The following is a 12,725-nucleotide window of genomic DNA, read 5'->3' as shown; positions in this document are numbered from 1 at the left end:
TTTTTTAAGTTCAAAAATTCCTTAATTTTTTATTCCTGGTTCCACAACCACAATTTACAGGGCAATATACCTGATGTAATGAAAAGATAAAGACAAAGCTACAAGAGATAGAAGACCTCAGGAATGGACATCTAATTAACACTACATTGCATTAATCAATAGCTGCACTTTTTGCAAACTGTGGCTATGACAGTCCTGAACAAGAAGGGTTTCCTGTTAAAGCTGCAGTAAATTTTCTGACTATCGATCATCGTTCCTTCTGTGGCAGATTTTTACAGTTCCTCTAATGCATTTGGGACGACTGTCTCAAAGTAACCTGCAGCTTTCCTGACAATGCCTCTCTCTCTCCTGCTAAGAACTGTAGCAGTTTCTGTCTCCTGCTACCATATCCCCCATTTCCACCTCCAGATCTACAGCTGCCACCATAGGGAATTCCATGAGCTTCTTCCACCAAAACTGCCCCCCTTCATGGGTCCATAATTTGATTGTTGCTGTCCACTATTAATTCCAAAATCATTATAGTTCTTACCACTACCAAAATTAACTCCACCCAAATTTCCTCCTTCTTTGTAACCATCATATCCTCCTCCTCCACCACCATATCCACCACCCTGGTTTCCATATTCTCGTCCACCACCTCCATAACCTCCCCTACTACTGCAACCAGGACCACCACCATAGCTGCCACCATCACCTCCAAATCCATTCTATCCACCATCGCCACCTTCATAACTACCTCTGCTGCCACCTCCTGCATCACCATAGCCCCCTCTTTCTCCAAAGTTTCCTCCACCACCTGAAAAGTGTCCTCCATGACCCATAAAGCTGCCAGATCCACCTCCACGACCTCTCTGGGATCCAGCAGACTGCATCTGGTTTAGAAAGGGTTGTTTTCACTTCACAATTATGCCCATTAACAGTGTGGTATTTATGAACAATTTTATCAACTGTGTCATGATCATCAAAAGTTACAAAAGCAAATCCTCTCTTTTTCCCACTCTGCCTGTCTTCAATAACTTCTATGGTTTCAATCTTGCCATATTTTCAAAGTAGTCTCTCTATTATATTCTTTCGTATCCTCTTTAATACCACCAACAAAAATTTTCTTCATCATTAAATGAGCACCAGGCTTTACAGAATCCTCACTTTGGTTCCACGTCATGTCCATTTACCTTGTGTGACCAAGTACACATTGCAGCATCCAACTGTTCAATACAAGAGTAGGTCACAAAACCAAAGCCTCTGGAATGTTTTGTTTGGGGATCTCTCATTACCACACAGTCTGTAAGTGTGCCCCCATTTCTCAAAATGCTCTCTCAAGCTCTCATCTGTGGGTTCCAAGCTCAGACCACCAATAAACAGCTTCCTCAGCTGCTCTGCTTCCTGTGGGTCATGGCCCTCCATTTTGAGACCGCACTCGCCTCTTCCAACTCGAGTTCAATATGGGACCCTCAGAGTAGAACTTTAATTTTTTACTTTAAGCTGATCTTGTTTATCTCATGGAAACTGCTATTTCTGTTAAATAATTTATGCTAGAACAAAATGGTACATAAGCACCGAAATATAATTAAAAGGAGACATCCTGAAAAGGTATTACCTACTGAGAAATGAGGCTAGGAATTCAAAATATTTTTTTAAACTATGCATCTTAGTATATACTCTATCTCTACACTTGTATCTGATATTGTAAACTATTATCATATGTGACTATGTGTTCCCCTAAATGTTTTTAATGTCACAGATATATTACTTATATTCTCTGATGTCCCTTAATCTAACACTAGCATTGCTACTACATCTTTTCAAAATATGACAGCGCCCAGCCTAGAGCACTGTGATTGATGAAATCAGGTGATTCAACACCCTATTGTAAGCACTTTATTTCCATTTGTTCATACTTAACCTAGCCTAGCTACAAACAAGGTCCATTGCTTCCATGGACTGGTTTTGTTTTGGTGGAAGTCATATCACCTGAATCATGAAAAAGGTTTCTAAATAAACCAGTCAAAAAACCAACCAACCAAACAAACAAACAAACAAAAAGGACAAGGCTTGTGGGCCAGGTGTAGAGCCAAGGATAGCTAGTTCAGCTGAGAGATCTATGTGTATGTCCGCAAGACAGCCTGATCCTGAACCTTGGCATCACCATTCCATGCTAGGAAAGAGTGGTTCTGTTCAGAACTTCAGTGATTTGTTCTGGACCAGTTCTCTATGGAATGGAAGCAACTTTGCTCTGAGAGCCTGCTGACTGACCAAGTTGAGTTGAGCGTTACCTTTGAGAAGAAACACTGTGGGTCAACTTCTCAGTCCAAAATAGTGTTCCTAATCTACTGAGACAGAATATCTTCAGCTCTACCAGAGCCTAATCAAAGCCAGTGACCTTGGGGAAACCAGACATGCTGAAAAGTTCTGAATCAGCCACCCAAGCCAGGCTCCAAGGAGCAGTCTCAAAATTCCCTGTGCTATTTTCCCCTCTTAAGCAATGTTTATTGGACAGCCTAAAAGGGAACTACAAGAAAAAATGCTGCTTTTTAGTTTGTAAAAGTAAGAAGCAGTCCAATGTTGTCCCAGTTTACTAACCACAGATGCTCTTCTGAGGAGTACCTGGGCTTAGCACTTTCTCTGTCTATCTACCATAGTTTAAGGTTAAGCAGTCCTCACTCCACAGAGCCACAAGAGAAAGTCAGACTGAAAAGTGACTCAGGGTCTCGGAACATAGCAATTTCGAGTTTTATACATCTGCAGTGGCTGGACGGTGAAATTTGCACACACATGCAAAGAAGAAACAGGACCCTATTACAATCTAAGTTTAAAAGTGTATTTATTCAAAATAAGTTACAAAATAATGAAAAACTTGAAGTACCCATTATTACCTCAAATTAACAGACACCCGTTCTTGGAGGGACAAAAATAAGCAGTGTAAATTGTTAACAGATTTTTCTTCTTTCTACCTGGAAGAAATAACATAAAATATGCTTTTTAAATGCATACAATATGGTTTAATAAATTTTGATTCTTGTTCCACTCCCCTCCTCCCCCTAGCTCTTGGCTGACCTATCTGGGACAGGGGCCACTCCTTCCATTTTCCAGCGAAGAATGCATTTGGTCTTCTAACTTACAGTAGCCTGATGTTTCTAATCAAATGTGAGGCTTAAGGGTTTAGCTTGTGAGTGGAGGCATTGCACATTAAGTGCAGATAAGTTCTTTCAGTGTCACTCTCTCGTTTCTAAACTGAATGATAACAGTAGAGAATATATTCACCAGATTTACTCTGATGGTTTCCACTAATTTAATTTTTTTGAGATTAAGGTTAATTTTTTTCTCTTTACCATATTTTAAAAATTAACACTCTTCTAACATTCCTCTCTGGCAGGACAAATATGACCCAGTTAGCTGAATAAAGACAATTATTCTGTTGTCAAAAATGCACAAATCTGGGCACAAGAAAAAAGGAGCTGAGCTGGCCATCTCTCTGCACTTGGTTTTCATTTTAAGAATGGATGCTCATTTGTTACTGAAGTGAGCTAAAGCATGGTATGTCATGCTTTTAGAAGTTAGAGACTACTCTTGAAATTTATGTAGTTAGCAAGAGTGCAAATTTCTATGGAAGGCAAGTTCTGCAAGAAAAGTAAGATGGTTTCAGGATGTCCCACCCCTTGTCACATAGGAGAAGGCACATGCTAGACAGGGAAACAGCTGGTAGGCATTGCTGTGGTCACAGACACAGGGATAAGGAAGTAAGCAGCATATAACTAGAGTAGATTTCAAGCAGCACTGTGCACAGTGCCAACATTTTGTTAGCCATATCAAAAATATATGAAAGGAAGAATTTTAGTTTTTGGAGCATTGGGGGAGACACTTGAGGCTAAAAAGCAAACAACACCAGGAGAGTATGAAGCCAGAAGATGAAACTATGAAATCTGGCCATTGCTAAGAGTCACAGTCAAAAGCCAGGAAACATAACTCAGAGGAAACCCATCATTGTGTAAATCACAGGATGGGGGAAACAAAACATGGAAATGATAAAAGTATGAAGAGAATGTGGCCATCAGAATTATGCAGAGCTAGAATTTAATTCCATCTGTGGTTTCAGCATATGAGCTAATAGACTTAAAATAGTTTATCCCCAGGATAAGAATATTGAGTATGTGTGGGATGTCAAGCACCTCACCTGATAAACATTAGTGTCTTGGTAAATCTTAATATTCATCCGTTTGGCATCCATAAAACTTGGATATATAAGATAGGTTGCTGTTCCATAGTGAATAGAGATTAAAGGAAAGTATTCCTAAAGATAGAGATGCAGATATATGTGTAATGTTGTATATTGAGAGTCCTCTTGAGTTCTGACTCCTGAGCTGGGAGCATTCTTCCTCACTGCTGAGGTAGATGGCTCTTCTCCCAAGAGTATTCAGGAGAGAATATTAACATCATCCCATTTCCAACCAATATGATTTCTACTTACCATTGTGGGTGTGGGTTTCAAATCTGTTTCCCAAGTTTATCTGATGCCAAGGGCATCTTTCCATCCTTAATGTCAGGATTCTCATCCCAGTTACTCTTATTGCATCCTGTACTACTTATAGCCTCTAACTAGGAGCCAAAATCCACCATTTCCCCAGCAAGCCTTTCACATGGTTTATCAGCCAGTCAACTAATTAATACCAAAGTGGATTGATCACCAGGCCCTGTGACCAATCTCTTCCTTTAGTTTCACAGACACAAAGGCTTTACTAATCTTCTTCCAGAACAATCTAAATTCAGTTCTGCACCTTTTCAACTTAGGGTATCAATCTAAACTCACTCCATTAAATCCCTTGAGGGTCCATTTTAAATGGAATTTCTCTATCATCTCTTTAATATGTTAATTTCAATGGTCTATATTTAATCTCAAACTCTGATTATTGATTCACTGTGTCTACACTTTGCTATCTATCTCTTACACTATAGATCTTAAATACCACAAAGCAGTTGCCTTGTCTCTAGCCATAATTGTCTACCATCCAGTGGCAATTAAGGGCATAGTGCATATCAGATTGTCAACACATATGAGAAATGTCAATATAAAATGGGAAATAAATGAAATTTAAAAATTGAATATGGTGGCCAATATTCTGAATGTTAATATTATATATAAAATATACATTAATATGAGTCCTTGGTAGTCCTCTTTAAGTGTTATTTGTATTTTTTGGTGAAAGTCTTGTATATCTATCACTAGATATTCTCTAGAACATTTAATTCTATTTTGGTCACAAGTTATATTATTTTTTAGAGTAACTTGTAAAAACACACATAATAATTCTTGCATATGGAGTATGGCATTAGAGTTTGTAGTTTTTTCGAGTTTTACCTGTGAATTATTTAGGACTTTTATATTGTACTAATATTTTTTTTAAAAAAAATACTTATAGACTTTTATCACTACCTATAACATTTTGCATTTTTCTTGTTTAACTCACATGGCCGGGACTTCTGTAAATGATTCTTAGATGTATATGGAAGAGATGATTAGTTTTAATATCAAGGAAAAGCTTTGTAATTCTCACAAGTAGGCACGGTGTTTGCTATTACTCTTCACAGGCCTCTTTCCCCAGAGCAGGGAGATTTTGATTTAACTAGTTTCATTAGTTCCAACATACCTGATTTTTTCCTTTCCTTTTTAAATTTGTTCTTTTAGTTTTTGAAATTATAATTTAACTCCATTCTTGACTTCTCGATAGACTATCATGTTCTACTGTATTCATTTTGCCAGTGTATCTGAATCAAGTTCCACAGTACGTTTTTTACATCTGTGACTTGATTAATTTTGCAAGTTTTGGAATTTCTTTTGAAATATGCTTCTGTGCCTTCCAGTTGTTCTTCTGCTTGAGACATGAAATGCAATGATATGTGTGCAGTTAATTTTATAATGTACTATATTTGGTTTTTCTTGGTTTTTTATCTCTGTGCTTCATTTTGTTATATTTTCTGAAAAAAACAAACATTACAGCTTATAAATACTATCATTTGTTATATATAATATTAAAATCAATTTAACTATAATTCCAGCACTGGAGAAGTTGAAGCTGAATTACTCAGAGTTTGAAGCCTCTCTAGGCTACACTGTCCTTAAAATATCAATTCAAATGTTGCCATTTTAGTTATATTATTTATTTTTTAATCTTGGCATTTAAATATAGATTTTGACCTTGTGGGTTTAGAAAATGTCATTTAGGTTCATGTAGAACCAGAACTCACAGGCACCAATATCAATAGCCAGATGGCTTATGCCTATATCTCACTGAAAGATGGAAGCTTTCAGAGAGGGTTTCTGGAGAATCTGGATAACTCATGTTACATGTTGCATGTTACATGTTACATGCACATTTACTTTGTGCTCTGCCGGAGAGCCCATAGGGAGAAGAGCAGAATAAACTGCTGTGCTGAACTGAATCTTTTAGGCCTCCGTTTGCCAATCTCATCCCGTGTTCTGACCTTCTATCCAGGGGCACCATGGGCACTAGCGGCTTAGGACATGTACAGGGTCTTTCTTTGTGCTGATTTTTTTATTACACCTTTCATTTCCTTAGACCAATAAATTTCCAAATACTGCCCCTAGCTTTCAATTGGCGTCTACATTCTATTTAGCATTTTATACTCTTCATTTGTAGACTAGAAGTAATGCTTTAAAGGAGAATGGTGTTCATCCCCATCCATCTTCTTTCATCTTTACCCCTTTCCATCTGCTTTAGTTTTGTGTGTCATAGTAATATTTTTCTCTTCATAACACCATATTTTCTTTACAGGTATCATGTATTTACTGAAATGTGTGTGTGCACATATGTGTGCACTTGTGTTTGTGTGTGTGTCTGTGTATGTACTTCTGGCTTCTCAGACTTGCCAGCAAATGATCCAAGACTGGAGGCTTCCCACAGGATGTCGGCTCACCTCCAGTCAGCAACTCTGCTGTGACAAATCCTGCCTTTGTAATTGTATCTGTCTTCGCACTAGCTTAGAGAAGTGTTAGTCATCTACAGTTACTTTAGTATAGCCACCTCAGATACTCCTGACAACTTGGTTTTGATGAGTCCAACATTTCCCTAGTTTTGAAAGGCAAAATCTGACTAATTTAACAAAATTGTGCAACCTTTGACACAAACAAAACTTGAAAATTCTGCTTGCAGTGTGATGTGTAAAAATCTTTCATTAAATAAGTCATAGACACAATGCCAAATAAGTGGTTCTGCTCATTCCTGAAAGATAAATAATCTACTTAGAAGGAACCCCAGTGTTTTCTGACACTGGGAACAGATAATATTAAAATACAAAGGGGTAAAACATCCTATGCGTGTATAGTTGCTCAGTATTCATAGCAGAGAGAATATTCTGATCACAGAGTTTAGGAATTTCCTTGGTATCCATGGGAGATCCGCAATGCTGTTATTACTAACTAGTTTTCCAGCTAGGGCAGAGGTAGAAGCAGGGTTGGGTACGTGGCCAGATCCATGGTGAAAGCTTTCACAGCAGTGAGACTTCTCCAGACAGTGAAGTATTACACATTCCTGGGCTCAGAACCTGTTACTATTGGAGAGATTGTTTCATTTTTATTCTGCCAAGAACATTAAAAAAACAGCATGCTGCCAGAAAGGTTATGATCATGAAGAGCATGTTCAAATGATTTTTAACCCCACCAATTGCTTTTAGCCAGTATTACACATTAGCTAAGAATTAAAATATATCAAGTCTATTTTTCTCTTGATGTCAAACTAAATATAAACAAAGTCACTGACTTATGCTTTGGGATCAATAATACTACAATATGTTGGAAGGCAAAAGAAATCTCTGTGGTTCTATTTTTATGCATAGGGGCTTAATTTTCCTAAGAGTACTGGGTCTGAATTAAAAATGCTTTCAATGGAAAATACTGCTTTCAAATTTTATATTTTTATTTAAAGTTTTACCTATCTTGTAAGAATTTCATATTCGAGTTCTGTGATTACATCATTTTATTGCTTCCTCCATATCTTCTAATTCTTCCTGTGTCCCCACACTCCCTCCCAAATTGACGACCTCTTCAAATCTATATTTCTCTGTCTGTATCTATATCTGTACCTGTATTTGCTTCTGTATTTATATCTATATCACATACATAATATATGTGTGTGTTACTGATTTCACTTAGTGTTGCTAGTATGTAAACATATGTACACATTTCAGACTTACCACTTAGACTTTTTAAACCTCTAATCTTCCTTTCTAGAAACCATTAGTTTTCTGAAATGCTTTATTTATGGTTGGAAACTTGTGAAATTTCCCATGTGCATGTATGCAGGTCTTTAGGTGGCCATATTCTCACAAATTCATGGGTGCAGCATCCGGAGCAACAGGTATGCTTGTCCTCTGGCTTTTCAGTCTCTTCATACTTTCTCCTACAATGTTCCCTGAGACTAAGGTTTAATGGTTTTGTGTAGATCTCCCAGATGGAGCCAGACACTTTCCAGGCTAACATTTTCTCCAGTGGACCGGTTGTGTATATTTGGAGTAGCTTACATCTGCTGTGGAAAACAAAAACAAACAAAAACAAAACAAAACAAAGCAACAACAACAATAACAAAAAAAAAATGTCTTCAGCTTCCTTGGTGGTGGGAGAGAACTATATAGGTAAATGGAAGTAGTAGTCGCACTTTAGCATTTATGACCTCTTCTGTTGTAGGTTGTTAGCCAGATTTATAGTATATGACAACGTGTTCCATCCTATTCAGTGAGCCTTGATACCAATTCAACAGCTGTTGTTTAACCCCTAGACTGGTGTTTAACCTGTAATGCTGGTGCAACATTGTGGGTATTTTATTAACCTTTTCATTGTAGTCCTTCCAAAGTTTTAAGGCTGCCTAGAACAACTGATTGGTTTTCTTAGCCGTTTGCATAGCACTTTCCAATATTATGAGAGCAGTGGAAAATCTTCCAGTTTTATTTTTTTAAATTTCAGAAAATTTTTGTATGTATCTTTTCATAATGTCATATATTGCTATTTGTCTGTTCATGCTCAATCAATTTTATGTTACCCACAACACTGAAAGAATTGTGGTGGTTCAAAATGACCATGGTTGTAAAAAGTTAAGTAAATGTGTTCTTATCCCAGAATTTGTCTCACTGCAAGGTGTGCCAAGACATAGTCCTCTGATTGTATAGAAAAGCCCACACAGTGTCTCTTGTCCTTAAGTTTACCCACCAAGAGATAGTCCTCTGATTGTATAGAAAAGTGCACACAATGTCTCCGGTCCTTAAGTTTACCCCTTAATGTAGCTAAAGGTTAACCAATAATAAACTGCCCCCCCCCCCCAATGTATAAAAGGTGTGTGCTTTAGCTACTCGGAGTTGCTTCTATCCCAATTTCAGAATTACCCCAGCATGCTGGATTAATAAACCTCTTGCTTTTTGCATCGATCTCTGTCTCTGCATCTCTGTGAGTGGGACATCCCAGATGTAAGACTTTTTGTGTCTCACAACACAAGTTTGGAAACTTTGTGTGCTTTAATGGAAGTTCTAAATAACTCACCACTCCAAAAATAATCACTGAATTAATAAATAACAATAGAGAAGGATGGTTAAAGAGGCTTCCTTTCTAAGCATAACTTCTTTTTTAATCATAGTGGTATGTAATTTAGGACTTAGAGCCTGCTGACTAGTTATTTCCATGTCCATGGTAGACTGAAATTATGACTCCATTTTTCCTTTTATTCATTCATTCTTATGACTTGATATTATTATTACTTCACCCAATCATTATTTTAGAAAATGCAAGAATATTCATCTATATAACCATATCTATATATAATTTATAAAACTTCAATGAAAATAAAATACTTTTATATAGAAAAACATTCCTTTATTCTACTCTTGAAATCTTTCAATGTATTAGACGGTTGCATATTCATAATTGTCTATGGTTTCATTTCCTGTGGGTATTTTAGTATAGTAGACAGTATCTATGGACAAACTAGGAAATAGAAAATGGAAATAATTTGAAAGGAGAAAATAATTGAGGAATCAAATAGGCTCATAGTGTCAGCATTTGGAAGGCCAATAGGAAGATCAAGAAGCAGTCTAGCTACATAGGAGGACATTAATTCAAAACAACATTAACTGATATGTTTTATAATTGCTAGTTATTGTTTAGAGGCAAATGGGTGCAGGCTTCTTGGCCCCCATCCACTCCACCACTGGGCTGGGCAAGGTTTGTTGGGGAGGCTGGACAGGGGAGTTTGAGTGTGCTTATCCCAGGATATTGCAGGGATGGGTGTGGGCTATAAGGAAGCCCAGAGGCACTGCTGTGGGGATGAGGAAGCCACAGGAAAGCCTGAGCTGGTTGGGTGGGGGGAGGTCACTGGTCTGTGATGAGGAGTTGCAGAACAGCAGAGACTGGGAGTTGCAGAAGAGCTGAGAACATAGTTGGGAGCTGGAGGGCTGGATCTAGCCTGGGGGTGGGGGAGAGAGGAGCTCTGGCTAATCCCACTGAGAGAGTCCCTTGTTTGATGAGTGGCAAATTTGGTAGCAGTTGTGGTTGGGAGTACAGAGGCCTTTTACAGACAGCTCTGTAGGCAGAGGTCCTCTCCATGGCTCTCCACTGTGAATCTCAATGAAAAGAGAGTCTGTGATTCCAAACAGTTTGTTGTCATGGTGGAAAGTGGATATATAAAGCCATACCCCACTTCTCAGGGTGGGCCTGAGATTAAATACCTTTTATAGGAAGGACTGTTTGGGTAGAGAAGCTTTGGCAATACATTCCAGGCTTCTAGGTAGCTCATTAGCATGAAGAACTCAGGTTTTGAGCCTTCGTGACTGTGGCTTTTCCTATTGTCTTAGTCTGAAATGTTAATTATGCCTCATCTACATGTGGAAGGATTTGGGGAGTTGCCCTTGTGTGACTACTGGCCACAAATCTAGCTACAGCTACAAAACAGGGGCCTGGTGCCTGGAGCAAGCAAAGTTCCTACCATCCCTTCAGGATCTCTGGGGGCTTGAAGCCTTTAGGTAGACCTTACCAAGCTTCCCCTCATGGTCCACTGACCAGCTAATGGGAAATCAATGAATAATTTTCATTATTTTAATTTTATTTCTGTTTATTTATTTTATATTATAAAGAAGAAATCAAATCATGCCAGTACAGAAAAGTACATGCTGTCTGTGATTCACTTCACTTTTAAGGAAACATGTAGGTTGAAAGTTGAACAGTGAGAGTTGGGAGTGGTGGTACTCACCTTTAATCCTGAAAGACCCCTGAAGACGGGAGACCCTCACTTAAGTCTCAGGATGATAAGATCCCCCAAGAACTGATGAAAGACCATCCTGGCTGCAACCACACAAGGTTTATTGATAGGAACCAGCACACTGGGGCAAACAGGGGTAGAGAAGTTTGACCCCGAGTAGCTGGGAGAAGGGATATTTAAAGGAACAAAAAAACACACACACAACCCAAGGGGATAGGGAAGGTGTTATTGGAAAATACCAAAAATATCAGTGAAAAATCACAAGGGGGACCTAAAAATCACAAGGGGAAACCCCCTGCTTCTCAAGATTTTAATCTAACTTTTGTAGTCTGCCAGTTCCTGGAACAGGGTCACCGAACCGGCTAACCTACATGCTTGGCTTTACTCTGTTTGCTAGGGGTTCTGGATTTTTCCTGGTCTTTCAATCTTACTATTCCAGAGGCAGAGGCAGGTGGATCTCTAAGTTTGAGACCAGCACAGAGAAAATTCTAGAACAGCTGGTGCCACACAAACAAACAACAAAAAAGAAAGTTGAAAGAAAAAAACAAAACAAAACAAAATACTTTATATTAATGGAAAGCTAACTTTAAATAAAAATTTGTAGAAAGACAGTGAAAATATTATGTTTTGATGCAAGTGTCAATTCAAAAGGAGTTTTAACAACTGATGTGCGTGGAGGTGTATGTATTTATCTACAACATTGGTATACCTAAGTAAAACAAATATGAACAGGTTTAAGGGGATAATTAGCTAAAATACAACACTAACAGGGAACTTCATTGTTTCTTTAAGTAGACATCAAATAAAAATCAAAACAGAAAATATACTCTATATAAAATGACTGAAAACTTTAAAGAATATTCAATTCAACATATCTCTTAAGTTCTCATGGAATATTATCTAAGATAGAGTCCACATAGGGCCACATACACAAAATTTAAAAATATTAAAAACAAGATCAAGTGCAAACTAGGAATCTATCACAGAAAACATTTCAAAGCTTTAAAAATATATGAAAGCATTTTTTAAAAGTTCCTAAAATATGAGTAAACCAATTAAGAAACCAAAAGGATAATAAAAATAACGAGACAAACAAAAATGGAAGCAAATAACAAAACTGTCACGCAACAGAAGCAGACTTAAGGGTGAAATTACAGAAAACTCAAGTGCCTACATCAAAAAAAGATGAAACTGTCCAAAAAAAAAACCCTAAACTTATATCTCTGAGAACTATAAAAAGATACCATCCAAAACTCAGGCATATGTAGGCTATGTAACCTCCAGGACTCAGAATGTACAGAGAAGCTATTGGTGTCTGACAACTGCTGAAAGAGAGAGAATAATTCAGTGAATTCAATTACACAATAAAAAGGCATAGACTAATAGACTGGCTACACAAACAGGACCCAACATTTTGCTGTTTACAGGAAACCCACCTCAGGGAAAAAGATAGACACTACCTCAAAGTGAAAG

General features: G+C 37.8%; 1 pseudogene; it reads right to left on the bottom strand.

Moving 5' to 3' along the window:
* Positions 1-283: 283 nt before the first annotated feature.
* On the bottom strand, positions 284-1,404 carry LOC110316157 (annotated as a pseudogene).
* Between the last annotated feature and the right edge of the window lie 11,321 nt (positions 1,405-12,725).

This window comes from Mus pahari, chromosome 2 (genome assembly GCF_900095145.1).
Source record: "Mus pahari chromosome 2, PAHARI_EIJ_v1.1, whole genome shotgun sequence".
Taxonomy (NCBI): Eukaryota; Metazoa; Chordata; class Mammalia; order Rodentia; family Muridae; genus Mus; species Mus pahari.
The sequence above is the reverse complement of the archived record's forward strand: the minus strand, read 5'-3'. Positions and strand labels throughout refer to the sequence as shown.